We start from the raw sequence: 21,783 nt of genomic DNA, 5'->3' as shown, positions 1-21,783 counted from the left end.
GCTCTGATACCAATTGTTGGAAATAATACTGAGAGGGTGGGGTGAATCAATATTATCAAATTCTTTTCAATATAACTTTCAGATTTATACTTTAATTTATTCTTCAGATATTGATCATTAACTTGTATGTCAATACCATATAATAATGAATAAGAACAAGGAAAAACAGATAGTCACACCAAAGAACACCAGATATAAGGTGGAAACCCAATGTGGGTGAAAACCACCTGCTGCAATATGTCTCTATCTTCTTTCAATTAGAAACTTCTTTTACAATGATTTTGTACTAGTGCAGTCCTTTACCAGTACGCAGGCTGCAACCTGCAGAGAGCTACTACTCTCTCTTGTTTTCCAGTCTCTCCTGGAAGGGAGCTACAACCCCCTTTGCTCTTCTACTTCTTTAAGGACCATGTTTCATAAATTTTCAAACTGGATCCAAGAACATCAAATAATCATCAAGTACATGTGAATCAACCAATCTCCTTATACAATCAAACCAATGAACCACCCAACTTCTCAGAATGCTGCAAGTAGAAAACCAATACCAGTAATCTAAACCCAGAACTCTGCAGCAATAGATAAAAGGCAGCCAACAAATATTTCAAGAAAAGTCTGCAACTTCACCAATATAAACCTGCGGATGTCCGCAGCTCTTCTGTGCCTGAACTGCGTAGATCCACACCTGATCCTTCTTCTGCTCTGCGTACCTCCGCACCTATTCCTTTCGCTGTTCTGCGTACCTCAGCGCAGATCCGCACCTGCACTATCTGTCTAACAACGTACCCCCACACTGGTCCTTTTGTTCCTCTGCGTACCTCCGCACTGTGCTTTCTGCTGCTTTGCGTACCTCGCACTAGCTCCTTCTGCTTCCCTACATACCCCCGTAACTGCGCCTTTTGCCACGCTGCGTACCTCCGCACCTGCGCCGTGGATCGCCTACGGACTTCTGAATAGAGCCAAATTAACAGTCCTCCAATGTACCACCGACTGTCAGATCCACAGATCTGATCACGCACCCAAGAGATCATGACCTAGCAACAGATCCACCTTACACTTTACAGTTTTCACCTTGATTTAGATCTAGCTTTTTAAACCGATTACCCAAAATTTCAGATTCTTAAGATATTCAAATTTCACAAGTGTCTAGCCAAGTGATCTCCTTTCCTTTTTATAGGCAAGCCCTTATTCAAACCATGGGAAAAAACCATCGAAAACCCATACAAGGGATTCAATCCGGGGTTCAATAATTTAGATCCTATACCACGGGCCAAAACCATAGGATCATGAACGACGAGCTAAATACCAAGGGCCAAACATAAGAAACCCCACGTGAGCGCGCTTTTGTGCATTGGAGTGAGTGAACTGGGGTCTGCACCTTCTGAACGGAGCACCTGCGGGTATGTCCGCACTTCTTGGCCAGCGTACCTACGGGTCCGCACCTTTTGAATGTTGCACCTACGAACCCCTTATTTTCCATCATTTTGAGAGCCTGAACAGAGTTTTGCCAGTTTTGCCACATGAGTGAGTTGCCATCAAGTACAACACCTGTACCATAGCGCCAAACCTGAATCATAATGCCAACAAAAAATAATTACAAAATGTGTTCTGGAAGATACCTAGTTTACAAAATTACAAATAAATCTTTGAATGAATTACTATGGTCCTATTTGAGATTAAATACATACAAGGATCAAATATTAATAATTGACCTCTGCCTAAGCTCAGAATGGTGACTTTCATTGAACTTTTACTACATGAATGCTTATACACTAGCCACTTGAAATAAACATTGTCACGAAACGATCTACATCTGGGGCGAATTCTCCTCACAATGCTCTCTTATGCACACAGGGTGTGTAATGGATGTCTTTCTCCCTCGAATTCCATCTATTTTTGTAGCCTTTAAATCTAACTTGATCTCCTCCTTTGGTGAACCCTCAGTCTTCCATGTGGAGATGGACTAGAAAATAGGTTATTTGAGCAGCAACTATTGAGCTTGATTTCATTTGAAATCTTGTAGCCCTAAGACCACAAGCTTGGGTGTAATTTCCCTTTGCTCACCATTGTAGATCACATTCAATACCCCTTTCTCGAATATTTGATATTTTCTTTGATCGACTCCAATAGATTTTCAATCTCCAAATTGGTGCTAAAAGTTGGATCCTTCCCAAATTCTTCTTTGGCCTTGACTACACCTTTTTTCTTTCATTTTCTTTTTTTTTTTTAACTTTTGAAGACTTGAAGGCTCTAGATGTGAAATGTACTTCTACGTAACAACCTAAAAATAATAATCCTTTCTCAATATTATAAAAGCTCGAAGCGCACAATGACTCTAGCTATCCTACATAACTTTTTTGTCATGGCCACTAAAGATCATAACTCTATAAGTGCACAAAGTATTTCAGCGCTTTAAATCTGTAAGAAGCACCTGAATTTTATACACCATCAAGCTTCAAAGCATCAATTTTGTGTTCTTGCTACATCTCTAAAATTTGGGTCATAGACAGAGATACAAAATTTTAACAACTTTTTGTTCTTCGCAAACCTTCGTGCGCCATGACAGATGTCACCCAATAGGAAAAAGGGTAAAACATTTCCAAAAGGAACACCTTTGGTGTAATTATTATTAAATTAGATATTTGATATAATTTATGGTATTGTGTATATTTTACTTAACTTTAAAAAGATGTCCTTAATCATTTGACTTATTATATTTTATAATTTAAATATAAAATATTTAATAATAACATCAATAATTTTAATATATAATTATTTGAATAAATTAATAAATAAATAAATTGACAAAATTATGTTTAATTATAGTAATAATTTTGATAAAAAAAATATAGTTTACATTAGTAAATAAAAAAATGTATCATATAAAATTATATTTGAACAAGGTGTACATATTCTATTCATTTCTAGATTTGAACCTATAATTTTTTAAAGTTCTCTCTCTCTCTCTCTCTCTCTCTCTCTCTCCCCCAAAATGTTTATCGTAGATAAGATCTCTCTCTCTCTCTCTATATCCCAAAATGTTTATCGTAGATAAGACATCAATTGCTTTATTGAGTTTTAAATAACAAAAATTAAATGCTATTATATAAACTATTACATTTCAATTTAGCAAATGCAATAACTTCAGTTTATTTATATTTAAACCAATTGGCATGTACTAGCTATTACGTAGCCTTTGTTTAAATCATACTCTCAGAATCATAATGAATATCAAAACACTTACTTCATATTACATCTCACATAGTTAAAAAAAATAAAAAAATTATCAGTTCTTTAAAATTATTATTATATTATTATAAAAAAAATTAATATATGAGATAAATATATATACATTTGAAAAAATATGGAACAATATTTTTATCTATGGAGATTTGCCCCAATTTTACCATGGACATTTTTAATAAGTAGATCAACTCTATTACCATGGACCAATACTATGACTTTGTAGTGTAGCTTCCGGATACATTGCATTCAGTTTGTTTATAGTCGACGTTTCGAACCAGCAACAATGGTTCATCATAATGACTCATAAATCCTCACATCAATCCATAATAAGCATCAAAACACTTACCCCACAATATATCTCACATTGGCAAGATTTAAAAATTATAAAGATTAAGTAAATTATAACTTTATTTTAAAATACTATTATTATTAATTATAAAAAGAATTAATATATGAGTTAAACATTATTCTTGACCATGGAGATTCATCCCCACTTTACCATGGAGATTCTTAACTTGTAAGTACATTTTGTTATAATACCAATGAAATATTTTGTGTTTGATTAGATTGGAATTAGCTTTGAACATTCTACTGTCTCCTCAGTACTATTCTCTAAAGTTTCTTTTGATGTAACCTATCGAGTGGTGGGAGGCATTGTATTTGCAGAAGATGAAAGGATAATGTATCATGTGTCAGTAGCACCATGGAAGATCACTCATCGTGAACAAAAATTAGTTCAAAATCTATGCAGTAAATTCCATTGTTTAATTATTGGTTACATTTTCTACGTGAAGTTTGAAAAAACCTTAAGGTAAAAATTAGGGAAAATTTTCACTACTTCACTACAGATTGAATGTGGTTTAAACACTATAAAAAAACTATTGATGATAAAAATTGATCCTAGCAATTGTGAAACTAGTTTGCACACAAAAAGCTCACATTACATTAGATTAATATTAGATATAAATACATCAAACATTGGTTGAAGATAGTAATTCTATCTTAACCACACAATTAATTAGTTGAGTAAATCTCTCAGCCAAAACTCTAAACTAGGAACTAAATATCTCAGTTCGACCTAATTAACAATTAACCAATAATTACATTTATGATGAGGAATCTCATTAAATGTGCACAAGAAAAGTAAGAGTTAAATCTCCAAGTCGCTCCCTTAACGAGTACTTATCTTGATCTTCTTGTCTGCAACGTCTTCATTAGCTTCTTTAAACATCTTTGAAATATCATAGAGTAACTCCATCAAGTTGTTTCATAACCCTCATAAAGGTGTAGTTGGCAAACTGAATTCCCGAGTGTCACTTTGGAATGCTCAAATCATGGATCTCCTGAAGTCAATTACTAAACAATGTCCCAAGAAGACCACTCCCACTTCTTCAACAAATGAGGGATCCTTCCCTAGATCCACAACTTCCAAACTATCTAGAAAACCATCCATATTGAGTTTTACACCACTTGATCTTTTAAAATAGTTGTTTTAGACACAATCAATCACTTGTTTGCAATAAATGAACTATTAGTAATTCTATGATGAGCTCCTATCCACCGAGATACAAGGGTACCAACTTTTGTACTCACTGGTTATCTAGGGAAGCCATCTAAATACAGTTGTATCTAGATCCAATTTTACAAAATGACCTTTATGTCTGATTTTGGAAGTTCGACATTACATACATTTATTCTACAAACAAATTTCTCCTATTTAATAATACAATAATACCATAATTCCATAGGTCACCACTAATAGCTTTAGAATAAATTAAAAGGAACACTGAATCCCAAGGTAATCGATCCAAAGAGATCCCTTGCTAGGCATGAACATAAGGTTGAATGTTATCTAGGTAGAAATCCCCGACGAAACATGTTGGTTCATAGGTGCTTTGACATGTAATCCAAAATTGGAATCAGAAGTGGATCTTATATTTTTGAGCCTCCTCTTGATCGATCTTCAAGAAATCAGAATATTGGTCTTCTTCTGAGTATTAGTGTTTAATTTATCACTTTTTCCTCTCAGAATTCCAAAATCCACAAAAAAAATAAAAATAAAAATAATTATCAAATGTAAGACACTGAGGACAATGCTCTAGATATTCATCACGCTGAGGATGATACAATGTCACCACATTGCTATCATTCACATGATTGTTCTCTTTGTTGTTCTCAATGGAAATTATTATGAAAATGGAGTAGATAGAATGATGTGATATCCACGCATCTGCGTAGTGAACACAGAAGGTATGAATGCATACTGGGTTAACGCGGTGTCAGTCAGATTGGTATGGCTACATACTAGGTTCACATGGCATCAGTCACATTGCTCTTCATAGGGTTCACTTCATCTTCTCCCACAAACAATGATAAGACTAAATCTGAGAGAGAAAACTCACTTCATATCTCTTCCCATTTCAATGTTGTAGGTTGCCTCACAATTTTCTTCTTTCACATGCGTGAGTAACGCTCAGGTTACTGTTGTACATGAGGAAATTCTTTCAAACCTTCGGACATAGATCTTCACCATACATAAATAGGTCTGCACACAAAATAAATCCTAAATCCTAGTCTAATTTACTTACAAAAATTACACCTTACATTTATCTCACATATACATGGGCCCTCCTTAAGGAGTTAACCTAGATCCAATGGTTCTGATACCAAATTGTGAAACTAGTTTGCACACCAAAAGTTTACATTACATTAGAATAATCTTAGATATAAATACATCAAACATCGGTTGAAGATAGTAATTATATCTTAACCACACGATTAATTAGTTGAGTAAATATCTCAACCAAACATTAAACTAGAAACTAAATATGTCAATTCCAACTAATAAACAATTAACCAACAATTACATTTATGATGAGGAATCTCATTCAATGTGCACAAGAGAAGTAAGAGTTAAATCTCCAAGTCTAACAACCCTCTATGATGACCATTGATGCTAAAAATTGATCCCAACAACCTCTTGTGTTTAACTATGGACATCATGAAGCATTCTACAATAGATTTAGAATCATGAATGCTCTCTTAATGTAAACATGTGTACAAAATGTTGTCTATCAATTTTACAATAATTTTGGCCCCATCTAGAGGTGCATTTTATCTCTCAAATATGTTACAAAACCTACTACTATCCCTATGGTTATAAACCTTGAACAATATGCCTATGCATCCTCTTATACACATATAGGGTGTCTAATCCCATTGGGATTGATTCATGATTCGTTAAGGAACTCTATTTCTGTATGTAACAACATGCCCATTAAACGTTAAGTGGAAAACGTTGAAATCATCATTAGATAATTATCAAACAATTTTGTTGTGCCGTTGGCTTCAAAATGCTTCAAAACTATTAAACTATCCATGTTTCCCATGGGAAATCATTTATAGAAGCTTCATTAAAACTTAAAATTAATCTTGTCTCTTGGTTAAGTTTAAACTAATGATGTTGAGAAAGAACATCAAAATAGATGCAAGAGGAAAAAAGAACAATCTATGATTTTCACATATCTCATAATAATAACGAAATCATATCATACATTGCAATGCCCATAAGGATAAGTGGCAACAAAGACAAAGCTATATTTGTACATGTAGTATAGCATAGATGAATGCTCAATATTCGATGAAATATTACAAGTTCCAAGACTGTCAATTCCATGAATTCACTAATATTTTCAGCAATCACATGGCATTAAAATTTCTTGCACCGACAAAACATCTTGCAACTGCTCCCAAAATCTGGTCTACAATATTTGACCAAATTGGGTTGCCCACCATTATATTAATATTACAAATACTTGCAATTCAATTCAAATGTGTTTATGAGAACATATAAAGTCTAAATAGATATATTGTGGATGATCGTTTCAGATTTCTTCTATCAAGGCAGAGCATAGATCAAGAATTTGATTTTTCCCATGTACAAACTTTAAATTATGAAAATGTATTTATGTAAATTCAACTTTCAAGAAATTAAAGGCTTTCAAAACATATCAAATAAAAATAATGAAAACACTCACATATATATTCTAAATGCTAAATAGTTATCTAAGACTCTAATTTTGGCATTATGACACAGATTTGGCACTATGACACAGGTGTTGTCCTTGATGGAAACTCACTCAGATGAAAGATCATAGTTTAGACTCACAAATTGAAGAAAGAGAGGTATACGTAGGTTCCCCATTGACCAAGCCACATGTACACGTGGGTTAGTAGACCAAAAGGAGCGTATAGGGTAGACACGCACTTTCACAGAAGGAAAGGCGCGTACATGTTGGAAAACTAAGTTTTGGTCCATGGTATTTGGTCCATGGTATTTTGATCCATGGTATTGGTCCAAGGTATTTGATCCGAGGTGTTGACCCCAGGTATTTGGTCCAAGGTTTTGGTTCTAAGTGGTTTTGGTCCATGGTATTGAGTAAGGCATAAGATTATAAAAAGAGGAGAAGATCATTAGGCAAAGGCACTCAAGTATTGAATATCTAATGAAGAGCAAGATCTAGAATGTAGGTTATTTGGTTATGGTGCATAGCTGGATCTGAATCAAGGATGAACCTTAACACTTGATGAAGGATAAGATCTAATGATGGGTCAAGATCTTAAGGCTTGAAGTGAAGTATCTTTGTGTGGTTTTGATCTTTTATCTGAATAATTGGCACATGTTATAGTCTATAAATATGATGATCTAGGTATAACTGAAGTCTGGAATTGTTGTAAATATTAAATCATCATTTATAGATCTGTACGCAGGTTCACTTTATAAAAAGCGCATATACATGTTGGTTCTGCATATCAAAACAGCGTATACATCTTAAATTTGATTTGTAGATCTGTACGCAGGTTCGCCTTGAGAAAAGTGTGTATGCACACAGGTTCGACACATTGAAGTAGCGTATATCTCATAAAATATGCTTTAGCTACTTTTGTTTGTTGTTGCAGTGTTCTGGGTTTTGGTTACTATATTCTGGTTACAACATTCTAAAAAGTGATTGATTGATTCAGTTGTGGTTGGTGCAAAGGAGATTGGTTGATGCAGATATATTTGATGTTTGAATGATGTTATTGATGGATCCAGTCTGAAAATTTATGAAACATGGTCCCTGGAAGAAAAGAGAAGGTTGTAGCCTTCTGTAGGTCGGAACCTACGTACTAGTAAACATATCAGCTAGTACAAGAGCTAGGGGGTTGTATCTTCCTTCCAGGAGAATTTGGAGAATGAGAGAAGGTTGTAGCCTTCTACAAGTAGAAGCCTGTGTACTGGTATAAGACCACACCAGTACAAAAATTGTAAAAAGAAGTTTCTTATTAAAAAGAAGATAGAGACGATTGCAGCAGGTGGTTTTCACCCACATTTGGTTTCCACCTTATATCTTGTGTTCATGTGTGTGATTGTCCGTTCTGTTTTTACTGCACCTGGTTACTATTATATGATTTTGATGCACAGATTAAAGATCAACATATGATTAATTAACTGAATCTTAAATTTGCAAGATATACACTAATTTCCTTAAATACAGTTGTGTATACACGGAAGTTCCATTAACTGAAGTAGCATATATGAATCTGATTATGGAAATGAAATATTATTGACTTGCTAATACTGATTCACCCCACCCCCCCCCCCCCTAAGTATTATTTCCAACAATTGGTATTAGAGGAGGTCCTTCAGAAGAAGCTTGATCGCTTGAAGGAAGATCTATCATCATGAGTAACTACGAAAGAGAGGGATCCATTAGACCACCAATCTTTGATGGGAGAAACTTCATTTATTGGAAGGTAAGAACCACAGCCTATCTTCAATATCTTGGAATAGATGTCTGGGAAATCGTGAAAGGAGGATATACATTTCCATCAGCAATTCCTACAGATACGACAGGTAAAAAGCAATATGAAACCAATGCCAAGGCTGTCAATACATTATTGGGGAGTCTGTCACAATCAGAATTTGTCAAAGTTATGCAGCTCAAAACCACCAAAGAAATATGGGACAAGATCATTCTAAGCTATGAAGGAGACAATCAGGTAAAACGTGCAAAACTGCAAACTCTCAGAATTCAATATGAAACTCTCAAAATGCACAATGATGAAAGTATAGCTAGTTACTTCTTATGTATAGATGAGATTGTTAATTGCATGAAGAACTTGGGTGAAGAGATAAAAGAAGTTACTTTAGTTGAAAAGGTTTTAAGATCCTTGTCTACTAAGTTTGAGTCAAAAGTATTTTCCATAGAAGAAAAGTAGGATCTTCAGACTATTACTATGACACAGCTACACGGAATCTTAGCTGCTTTCTAAATGAGAAAAGGAGGTCCATCAGATATGAGAGAAGTTGCATTCAAAGCTTCAGGAAGAGAAGAACTCAATGAATCAGGACATATTTCAGAAGGAGAGGAAGAAGCAAACTTTGTCAAAAACCTTCAACGGGGTTCCAGAAGATTCAGAGGTAAACTACCTTTCAAATGTTTTTCTTGTGGAAGAGTTAGTCATTGTGCTACCAAATGTCCTCATAAAAATGGAATAGAAAAAAAAGTGTAAGTAAGAAGAGCTACTGTACACATGAAGATAGTGATGGTTTATCAAATAGTGATGAAGATGAAAATAGTAATGACTATAGACTTCTGAAGGCTTTTGAAGATGATGATTTCTTGGATGCTTTAGATGAAGATGAACTTTATGAATAAATCTATAAACTCAAAATCTGTTTAGAAGAAAAGAATATGATTATAGATACTCTAACATTCCAACTTGCTGAAAGAGAAAAACACAATGAAAAACTAGAATGTGAAATTGTGGGTCTAAGAAAGGACATTGAGAAAAAAAAATCTCTCAATCTCAGATTTGCTAAAGGATCAGAAACATTAAATGAAATTATCAAAGTGCAGCTTTCTCCTCTGATAAAGATAGGTCTTGGATATACTGAAGAAGCATCCCAAGCACAGAAGCCGTCAACCTCCGCTAAAAGCTATCTTGATGCAGCAAAGTGCAGTGAACAATTTGACAATCGACAACAAAGGCATAAAGTAGATCACGAGGTAAATAAAGCTCAATTTACTTCAAGGATGAACAGAAGCTACAACCAACCTTAGGTAAATCGTACTCAATCTGTTTCAAGAATGAATATCAATAGCAACTATAATCACCAGGTCAGGAGATTTGATAATCGTAGGAACTTCTTTAATGGCCAATGCTTTTCATGTCATAACTTTGGACAAAACGCTACTCAACGTGTTGCTTAAAAGACCATCATGACTAGAGAAGCACAAAATCAAAGGAATGTAACGGGGATCATGAAATGGAACTACAATAACTTTTCTCTTCTTGAAAATGAAATAGAATGCTCTATCTGCAACAACTTCGGTCATGAAGAATCTGAATGCAGGAGTAAATTTTGGCAAACATCTCAGAAGGAGCAAACTTCATTAAATCCAAAAATATGAAGAAAGAAATAACTGCAAACCGAAAGATGTGGTATAGCCTTGTATGTAGAAGGACAAGAAAATCAGAGGTACATCGACAGTGGATGCTCGAAACATATGACAGGTGATAAAGAAAAGCTTCAGTCATATAATGCCTTAGAAAAGGAAAAGAATGTCTCATTTGGAAATGATACTCCTGCTGTCATAAAAGGTAAAGGTTTTGTTCTCTTAAAAGAAAAATTTAAAGCTGGGAATGTTATGTATGTTGATGGTCTAAAGCATAACCTGTTGAGTGTCAGTCAAATGTGTGATCAAGGAAATGAAGTAGTATTTCGATCAAATGGATGTGTTGTTCGTGAGCTTGATATAGGAGAAACCATGATCAAAGGTATAAGAACTCCAAACAACTTATACATACTCAAAGAAGGACAACAACAATGCTTTCTAAGCAAAAATGATGAAAATTGGCTATGGCACAGAAGATTGGGGCATCTAAGCTTCTCTCAAATACGAAAAGCATGCAGATTCCAGGTTGTTCATGATCTTCCTGATATCAGCACCCCAAAAAATACAATATGCAAATCATGTCAATTTGGTAAGCAAACTAGAGCACATTTCCCTGAAAAGGAAGGATCAGCTAGTAAGCCTCTTGAACTTGTGCATACTTATTTATGTGGACCATCAAGGAAAAAGTCACCTTATGGAGAGGAATACTTTATATTGTTCATTGATGATTTTTCGAGAATGTGTTGGATAGGGCTTCTAAAGCATAAATATGAAGCATTTGAAAAATTCAAAACTTTCAAAGCCTTGGTTGAAAATGAATCAGATCGCAAAATCAAATGCCTCAAATCTAGTTGATGAGGGGAATTTACCTCGGATTAATTCTTTGACTTTTGTGAAGAACATGGAATAAAAAGGCAATTCTCCACTGCAAGGACTCCTCAGCAAAATGGAGTGGTAGAAAGGATTAGTAGAACTATTCAACAAATGGCTCGTGCTATGTTGGATGTGTCTGGAACTCCTGCAAACTTCTGGGGTGAAGCTGCATTTGCTGTCGTCACTATTCTCAACCAAGAAAATGTTCAGGTAAACAGCACTCAAACTCCACATGAAACTTGGTATGGTAAGACTCCTACTATAAAATAATTCAAAGTTTTTGGAAGCAAATGTTACATCAAAAGGACTGATGAAAAACTTGGCAAGTTTGAACCCAGAGCAGATGAAGGCATTCTCCTTGGTTACTCTTCCCGAAGTAAAGGATATAAGTGTTATAATAAAAGACTTGGAAAAACTATTGAAAGTATTGATGTTGTGGTTGATGAAGCATGCAAAAATCCAAAGCAGGTAAAAACTGAAGATTGTGGAGAAGATGAGGTTTATCCTCCCACATCAAATCAGACTAATTCTAAAGAAGAAACCCGTGAAGCACTAGAAGAATAGATAACAGCATAGGAAAAGACTCCATCCAGGTATGTTCAAGAAAAATCAGATCCAGAGACTCAAATTTTGGGACAGAAAGAGGCAGGTATGCAAACAAGAAGAACTATTATAGAAGATTCAAGCTATCTAGCATTGCTATCCTCCACCGAACCTCAAAATGTAAATGAAGCATGCAAAGATGAATGTTGGGTCAAGGCCATAAATGAAGAACTTGAGAAAATTGAAAAGAATAATACTTGGGAATTAGCTCCTAGACCTCATGATAAGAATGTCAGAGGAACTAAATGGATATTCAAAAACAAGCTAAATGAAAATGGAGAAATTATTAGAAACAAGGCTAGACTTGTTTGTAAAGTTTATGCTCAATAAGAAGGTATAGATTTTGAATAAGCTTTTGCACCTGTTGCTAGACTTGAAGCCATAAGAATGTTTCTTGCTCTTTCTAGTTTTCAGAAATTCAAAGTATACCAAATGGATGTAAAATCTTCTTTTCTTAATGGAGACCTAGAAGAAGTCTATATTGAGCAACCGGACGGATTCATTCCTGGAAATGATGTAACTCTTGTATACAGACTCAGAAAGGCTCTATATGGTCTGAAACAAGCTCCAAGGGCTTGGTATTATCGTCTTGACAAATATCTCCATCAACAAAGTTTTTCCAAGGGATCAGTTGATAGCAATATATATACAAAAATTGACAATAATAAATTGCTAATACTTGTTGTTTATGTTGATGATATCATTTTTGGTAGCAATGAAGAAGCCATGAGTCAGAATTTTCCTTCGGTAATGCAACAAGAATTTGAAATGTCTCTATTTGGTGAGCTTACATATTTTCTTGGTCTACAAGTTCAACAAAATAAAGATGGTATTTTTCTATCACAAACCAAATATCTCAAATAGATCTTGAAAAATTACGACATGGAAGATTCTAAACCAGTATGTACCCCAATGGTAATAGGATGCAGTCTTAGCTCAAATGATGAATCAACAATAGTACATCAACCAACTTACAGATCCATGATTGGCAATTTTATCTATCTAATAGGTACCCAACCAGACATCATGCATGCAGTAGGAATAGTTGGAAGATTCAAAGCAAATCCAAAGGAATCACACATTTAGGCAGTCAAAAGGATTTTCAAATATCTTCAAGGAACACAATTTTTTTTCTTCTGGTATCTTAGAGATACAGATCTTACACTTCATGCATATACAGATGCAGATTGGGTAGGAAGCGTTGATGACAAAAAAAGAACTATTGGTGGTGCATTCTATATGGGTGTTAGGACTCCAATATGTACCATTTTGTTATATACTTTCATATCATTTTACTCTCAAAACCATAAGCTCCAATGTCTTTTTCATTCACTATATCCTAAGGTATATGGAAACCTTCTCTTTATTATATGATTAATCTGTCTTACATTTAATTCCATAATACTCTTATATTTTATCAATTATTGAAGTGCATTGTTGCTAACACAAGTCAAAGATCGCAGATAATATATGCCTTGTCGGGAACGAGCGGTCGTTGCTGAAACAGCTGAACTTCATTGCTGAAACAGCCAACTCCGTTGCTGAAACAGCTGGTCCCGTTGTTGAAACAGCTGGTCCCTTGCTGAAACAGCTAACGCAGTTGCTGAAACAACCGTCAAAGCACGCAACTCCCGCTATGCGTTTTTGCGATTCTGGAAGAACTTTTTGTGGATAATAGCAGCAGCCAGAAGATACGGTTACCTGAATCATCTTGAAGATAGCATTTCTGTTGTCTCGGTTGTAACAATATCTCTTTTTAAGAAAGAACAGAATCGAGATCTTCGCTCTGGTGTAAAATTGTAAATGATGTCTCCTCTTTAAAAAGAGGAGACATCATCATCAGAGGGGATCGAACTGTAATTTTGAGAACAGCATTGTGTGAGACAGGAGCTAGTCTCCTCTTTTGTATGTACCAGTTTTCTTGACAGATGAATAAAGACCTGTTTTGAGCATTCTAGTATAATTCTTTCTCTTGGGGAATCTTGTGAGAAGGAAAGGGCCCGCCTTCCTCACAAGATTCACCCCTTCATTCCTGTAGTTGTTTATTTCTTATGTATTTGCATTGTATTCAAGTTCTGTTGCTGAAACACTAGTTACATGGTTTGTGATACTCTGTTTCTTAGCGCTACATGTATTGATTGCACGAGTGGATGATGAGAGCATGTGCTGAAGATCCCTGTACAGAGGGATAGGGTCTTGCTCCATTGATTGCTTTCTTTTACTTGCAGTGTGATTAGAACAGAGAGGCCAAGTGCTGAAGATTCCTGTTCCTGGGAATAGGGTCTTGACCTCTTAAGGTTACTTCTTTCGCAGTGTGATTAGTGCCAGGCAGCAGGTGCTGAAGTTCCCACCAAGGAATAGGGTCCTGTTCCTGCTATAGTTGAATGATTTCTTTCTTTATACATTTATTTCCCTTTTGCTGTAACAGAGAAATCGTGTCTGCTATAAGTTAATTGACTTCAGCTTTAATTAAGTAGACTGTGAATTGATAGATTGCTGAATTTAACAATTGTGTGTGACTTTCTTTTACTACAACATTGAACTGCTTTTGAAATTGAGCATATCCAGTGCGCCATTATCTTTGGAATAAAAAGACCTTCTCGGGTTGACAATTTATGTGGAGCTCGAATTGTGAAAACAATTAGAGCGACCAACATTTTGGCGCCGTTGCCGGGGAAGGTAATTATAGATTTCGAAAAGCATTTATCTATTTTTTCTAATGTGCAGATTGTATGAGAGGACGAGGAAACCAGAAGAAAAACAACCGCGCAGGTGGCAAGGGCTGGGGAGGACGAAAAACGTTTATTGACGAAATCGTATCAAAGGCTGAATCATCACAAAGACTGAGTTCTCGAAAGTCAAAATTTCAGCGTTCCCCTCAGTTAGATTACAAAACAGAAGAAGTTGTGGGTCATGAACATACAGAAGAAGTTGTGGGTCCTGAAAATACAGAAGAACCAGCAGTCAGCGCTGAAGAGTCAGAGGAAAGTAGCAGAATAGAATAACATATCGAGGAAATAGTAGAAAGCGCTGGACGACCGGTAGGAAATATTGAAGAACCAATAGAGGATTCTGACGATCGAGAAAGTGCAGTAGGAGGACCAACAATGGAAGACAACAATGATAATCTCCTCTTTGGAGGAGGACGTACAGGTCCTGAAGAAGAAAGAAGGGATGAAAATTCTCTTTCTACCTTGGGATTTCCCATCAGTGATCTTCCTGCAGGAACAATGAAAAATATCCCATTGTCTGCTCTACCTAACTTTCATGGTTTATCTACTGAGGATCCTGACGAGTTTCTTTTTGAATTTGATATTTTATGCAGAAGCTATGATTATGTTACTAATGCTCAAAAGTTGAAACTGTTTCCAGCCACCTTAAAAGGGAATGCCTTGAGATGGTTCATGAGCCTTGGGAGCCAGGTAATCACAACATGGGAGCAAATGAAACAAAAATTTCTGCTTAAATATCAGGACTACTGCCGGACAAGAGAGAAGAAGGATGAATTATTCAATATGGCACAAAAATCGGATGAAAGCTTGGAGGACTACATCGAAAGATTGCAATACAACATACAGAGATCAGATCATCCAGATATAAGTAAGGAAATTCGTAAAACAATATTACTTAGAGGGTTAAGGGATGATTGTTTAAATATGTTAAATATGCTTGCTAAGGGAGATATATCTAAAGAATCATATGATGAGATTTGTGAACTTGCTAAAAGATGTTCTAGGGGAGCTGCAAGAAACAGAATAAGAGATTCCACCTATTCAAGGGTACAGAAATCAGCCAATGGAGGAGCAACAAGAGCAGAGATAGGTAATTTGCTTGAATAATTTAAAACCGAAATGCTAAGTTCTTTTGCTTCGCAGATTGACACTTTGCAGGTTAAGAAGAAGCAGGCTGAGGCAGAAGCAACTCTGGCTGTCTACTGCCCGAAATGTAGAGATAAACATCCACTAAGGGAGTGCCCAAGAGAAAAAGTACCAGTTTGCACCCTTTGTGAGAAAGATCATGAGATAGAGCAATGTCCATCTCTACCGGGGATAAAAGCAGCGATGCAGCCAACAGAGGAAGAAGCTGAAGCCGTCTACCTGCTAACTCAAAGAAGACAATGGCAACCTAAAGGGCAAGGTACGAATTCTGGTATGCCATTTAATCGTTGGAATAATCATTCAGCTTTTGGCCAAACAAGCTACCCTCCTTCAACCAAATGCAATATCCACTTTTCAATCAAATGAGTTTCCCACCCATGCAAATGCAAAACCCTCCCTTTGTTGATCCTTCAATGTGGACTCCTTGGCCTCCACAGCAACCACCTCCTTTCAATCCTTGGAACCTAAGTTGGAATAATCAATCACTTCCATACCCAAATCAGATGCCTCAATTCCAACAATCACTCTCTCTGCCATCAAATGCCCCACCGAACAACCAAATGAGACCCCAACTACCCGCGCAACCAAATCCTAACCCCAACAATAAAGCTGTGCAAGTTATTGAAATTCAGAATCAGTCTATATCCCCTACTATGCAATGTAATGATATTCATTTAAGATCTAGAAGAGTAGTAGAGCCTATTATTGATGATATAACTGATTCAGATAAAAATGAAACCGAAAAGCAAAAAGAAGCTCAACCACCTTCTAACAAAAATGCTGAATCAACAGAACCTCCATTCCCCGAGCGTTTGTTTTAACCAAAACAACTGAAACGCCTGCTTTTAATTTTATGGGGGAATTGCAAAATTTGTATATTAAGATTCCACTTTTACAAGCATTAAAAGATGTACCAATTTATGCCAAAACATTAAGGGATATTTGTGTGAAGAAACCTGGTAGGAAAACCAAGGATCCCCTTACAGTACATGTCATGGGAGACTTGTCTGCATTAATGTCCGGAAAAACCCCTCCTGTAAAATATGGTGATCCTGGCCATCCTACTGTTACAGTTCAGATTGGTAAAGCAGTAATCCCCCGGGTTTTGGTAGATTTAGGTGCAGCAATTAATATAATGACTCTGGAAACTTCACAATTGTTACAGCTGAATAACACAATCAGAGATACACCCACCATTTTAGAGTTAGCTGACCGTTCCACAATTAAACCAGAAGGGGTTGTTGAAGATCTGCTCATTTTAGTTGAATCTTGGAAATATCCAGCTGATTTTGTTGTATTGCAAACTAAAACAAAGCTGGGGGGACATCCCTTAATTCTAGGAAGGCCATGGTTGGCCACAGCTGATGCATTTATAAGTTGCAGATCTGGTTCAATGACAATTTCTAATGGTTATGAAACAAAACAGTTAACTCTTTATCCTCACGCTACGCCAGTAGTTAATAATGAAGATTCTATATGGATGGATTATGATGATAATGCTGTTCAGCCGATTCTAACTATAGGACAAGCTTTAACCCTTAAGGACAATACAGAAGATGAAATAATCAATAATTTCATTTGTGAACCTTCTTCTGTTATTGCTGAAACACACAATCAATTGACTGCAATTTTTGAAACTGATATGCAAGAAAAGATTGAACCTGAAGATTCATCTCAAACTTTAAACACGATCCCATCTAAGAGCGTAACAGTTGAGATTGAACCCGGTAAGACATTAAACATAAATCCTGATTTAACAGACACTGAAACAGAGCAGCTAATGAAGTTATTACACAAATATAAGGAGGCATTTGCCTGGGATTACACGGACATGAAAGGTATTTCTTCTGAATTATGTACTCATAGAATTTACATTAAAGAAGGATGCCGACCTGTTTGTCAACCCCAAAGACGGATGAATCCTAATTTACGAGAAATTGTTAAAGAAGAACTTCAAAAATTGCTTAATGCAGGGTTTATATACCCCATATCTGACAGTGAATGGGTTTCCCCGTTAGTAATTGTTCCTAAGAAAAACGGGAAATGGAGGGTATGTGTTGACTATAGAGCTTTAAACAAAGCTACCCAAAAGGATCACTTTCCCTTACCGTTCATTGATCAGGTGTTGGACAGTCTTGCAGGGAAGAAATTCTTCTCTTTTCTAGATGGATTCAGTGGTTATAATCAGATAAAAATTGCGCCCCAGGATCAAGACAAGACCACTTTCACCAGTCCTTGGGGAACTTTCGCCTATAGAGTTCTCCCATTTGGATTATGCAATGCACCAGCAACCTTTCAAAGAGCTGTTATAGGAATTTTCTCAGATATGCTGAATGACTGTATGGAAATATTTATGGATGATTTTACCCCCTATGGTGTGTCTTTTGAAGAGGGATTACAAAACCTTGAGAAAGTACTAGAAAGATGTATTCAAGCTCACCTTTCCTTAAGTACCGAAAAATGTCACATGATGATGAGTGAGGGAATAGTGCTTGGACATTTTATTTCAGCTCTAGGTATTCAGGTAGATCCATCTAAAATATTAGTCATTCAGAATCTTTCTGTTCCTAAAACTCAAACTGATGTGAGAAGTTTTTTAGGACATGCTGGTTATTATAGGAGATTTATTAAAGATTTCTCTAAAATAGCTTCTCCATTGTTTGTATTGCTTATGAAAAATGCTGAATTCAAGTGGAATAGTCTTTGTCAAAAAGCTTTTGAAGAACTGAAGCATCAGCTGTCTACTGCTCCTATTTTGAGGGGGCCTGACTGGAATCTTCCATTTCACATATCCTCTGATGCTTCAGACAGTGCTATTGGAGCAGTCTTGGGACAAGAGGAAAATCATCTTCCTTATGCTATATACTTTATCAGTAAGAACATGACCTCTGCTGAGCTTAACTATACAGTTACCGAGAAAGAGTTCCTTGCAGTAATCTATGCCATTAATAAATTCAGACACTATATTACTGGTTATCCTACGTTTGTGCACACTGATCATTCAGCTATTAAATACTTAATGAACAAATCTGTTACAAATGCTAGAGTTACCAGATGGCTATTACTATTGTAAGAATTTGATATTACAATTATAGATCGGCCTGGTAAAGAAAATGTGGTGGCTGATTTTCTTTCACGGTTAAAAACTGATAATGATATTCTAGTGGATGATAGTTTTCCTGACGAATATTTGTTTGCAGTTTCTGCTCATTCTCCATGGTATGCAGATATTGCTAACTACTTGGTTGCAGGAAAACTACCAGCACACCTGTCATATAGGGAAAAAAGAAGAATTGTTCAACAAAGTGCCAGGTATAGCTGGATCAGCGGATGTCTCTTCTATACTGGGCTTGATCAGGAGATTCGAAGATGCATTAGAGAAGATGAAGTGTATGACATACTCAAAGCTTGTCATGATGGTCCTTGCGGAGGCCATTTTGCTGATAAAAGAACAGCGCATAAAATTCTGAGGATGGGCTACTATTGGCCCTCATTATTCAAGGATGCAAAGAAGTATGTAAGGGCTTGTGATAGCTGCCAGAGAATGGGTCAACCCAATCATAGAGACCAAATGCCACTAAACCCCCAGGTAGTTTCTGAACCATTTGAAAGATGGGCCTTAGACTTCATAGGACCCATTAACCCTCCATCCAATCAAAGAACCTATATATTAGTCTGCACAGACTATATGACTAAGTGGGTGGAAGCCAAAGCACTTATTAGAGCCAATGAAGAGGCTGTTTTGTCCTTCTTGTTTGAAGATATTTTCACTAGATTTGGAACCCCCAGAGAGCTAGTTACTGATGGAGGACCTCCATTCAATTCTCATGGTTTCAAATCTACTCTTCACAAATATCATATTCAACATAGAATGACCACACCATACCACCCCCAGGCCAATGGGCAGGTGGAAAGCACAAACAAAGTTTTAGAAGCCATTCTAACTAAAACAGTAAAGGACAACCGAAAGGATTGGTCCCAAAGGCTCCCTGAGGCATTATGGGCTTACAGGACTACTTGGAGAAACACTACCGGTTTTTCTCCCTATGAATTGGTTTACGGTAAAAATGCTATTTTTCCTGTGGAATTTGAAATTAAAACTTTAAAGACTGCCTTAGCTGTTAATCTTGATTTGAATGATGTGCAGACAGCTAGATTGCAGCAACTTTTGGAGTTGGATGAAAAGAGATTGGATGCCATTCACCAAACAAACATGATTCAGCAACAAAGGATGAAATGGCATGACAAAATTATCAAACACAAGCAGTTCCAAAAAGGTAATTGGGCCTTGCTGTATGATTCTCGGTTTGAAAATTTTCAGGGGAAGCTACGTACACGTTGGCTTGGACCATATGAAGTAGAAGATGTCTTTCCAAACGGAACGGTAAGACTTGTAACAATTGATGATGCTAAAACACCTCTACTAGTCAATGGCCATAGGCTCCGTTTATACGAGCGCCCTGTTTCTAAAGAAGATTTCAAGACTGCTTGCATGACTGATATTCATTATCTTTTTCCAGGGGAGTCTTCTGCTCCTCACAGCACTTAATTTTCTGCACTATATTTTTAGTAGTAGATTAGATTTAGCACTAATAATCCCTGTCAAGGATTGGCATATTACAATTGAATTTTGCAGATTCTGGAAAAGCAATAAGGAGGACAGATTCATCATGAGAAGATCTGGAGCTTTAAATCAAGAAGCTTCTTCCCATTCATTTTACCCCCTTTCTCCTAAAAAGCAATATCCCCCCATACCCACATTATTTCTATCACTCCCACCACTCCTGAAATATCCTCCTTCAGTCAGTATTTTCCACCCCTTACTGCTGAAATAATCCCTTACCATTCACAGACCTAAGTCAGTTATCCCAATTCTCTGATTTTTCCCGTTGCTGAAACACCTGTTTCAGCAACGTAACACCAGATTTTTCCCGTTGCTGAAACACCTGTTTCAGCAACATATCATTGATTCCACCCGTTGCTGAAACACCTGGTTTAGCAATACATTATCAATTTTTCCGATTGCTGAAACACTTACCTCAGCAATGCATTGTTCATTTTTCAGTTGCTTAAACAACAGTTTCAGCAATTGGTTATCATCAAAGTAATATCCCTTCTTGTTCTTACAGAAGCTTTCTGGTTCTTCACGATACTTTTGGTGAAAATTATTTGGCATATACCAGACTCAGTTACACCTTCAATCCACAGACCCTTCCATGATCACTCAAGGCTATTGCAACCGACACTTCGAATTATTAATTAAAGGTAAAGTATAAGGTATATGGTTTTTATGTAATTCGGTTAAATCATATTAAAAGAGAGGATTTCATTTCATAATGATTGCATATCTCCCCACGTCCAATCATTATTATACCATACGTAGGGGGGGGAATTCCAAAAATGGAATGATTATTTCGCATGCACCAACCTGCCGCCTGTTATCGTATCCATTTTTGCCGTCATTTAGACTTCGCAGCCATTGTTGCAACAACTAAGTCTGATCAGGGTCTGAGAATACTGAATTGTGCCTCTGCGGAAAAACTCAGAGCTTTAGCCATGGGAAAGGCGGCCATTAGAAGTGAGCCCGGCTCCATAAGTCTTCTACAGTTCTTTCCGGAAGCATATCAGATCTTCCAACAAGCAGGGTGGACAGCATATTTTGAAAGGTTGGGGGTTTTTAACGCAGAAGAAGTATTAGAATTCGCACAGAACTTTGAAGGCAATTTCTCAGTGGTCCGAGGGGT

The sequence above is a fragment of the Pinus tabuliformis genome, chromosome 6, assembly GCF_031772625.1.
Source record: "Pinus tabuliformis cultivar Carrire ecotype Pingquan chromosome 6, CPIR1, whole genome shotgun sequence".
Lineage (NCBI taxonomy): Eukaryota > Viridiplantae > Streptophyta > Pinopsida > Pinales > Pinaceae > Pinus > Pinus tabuliformis.
This window is presented reverse-complemented; position numbering follows the sequence as displayed.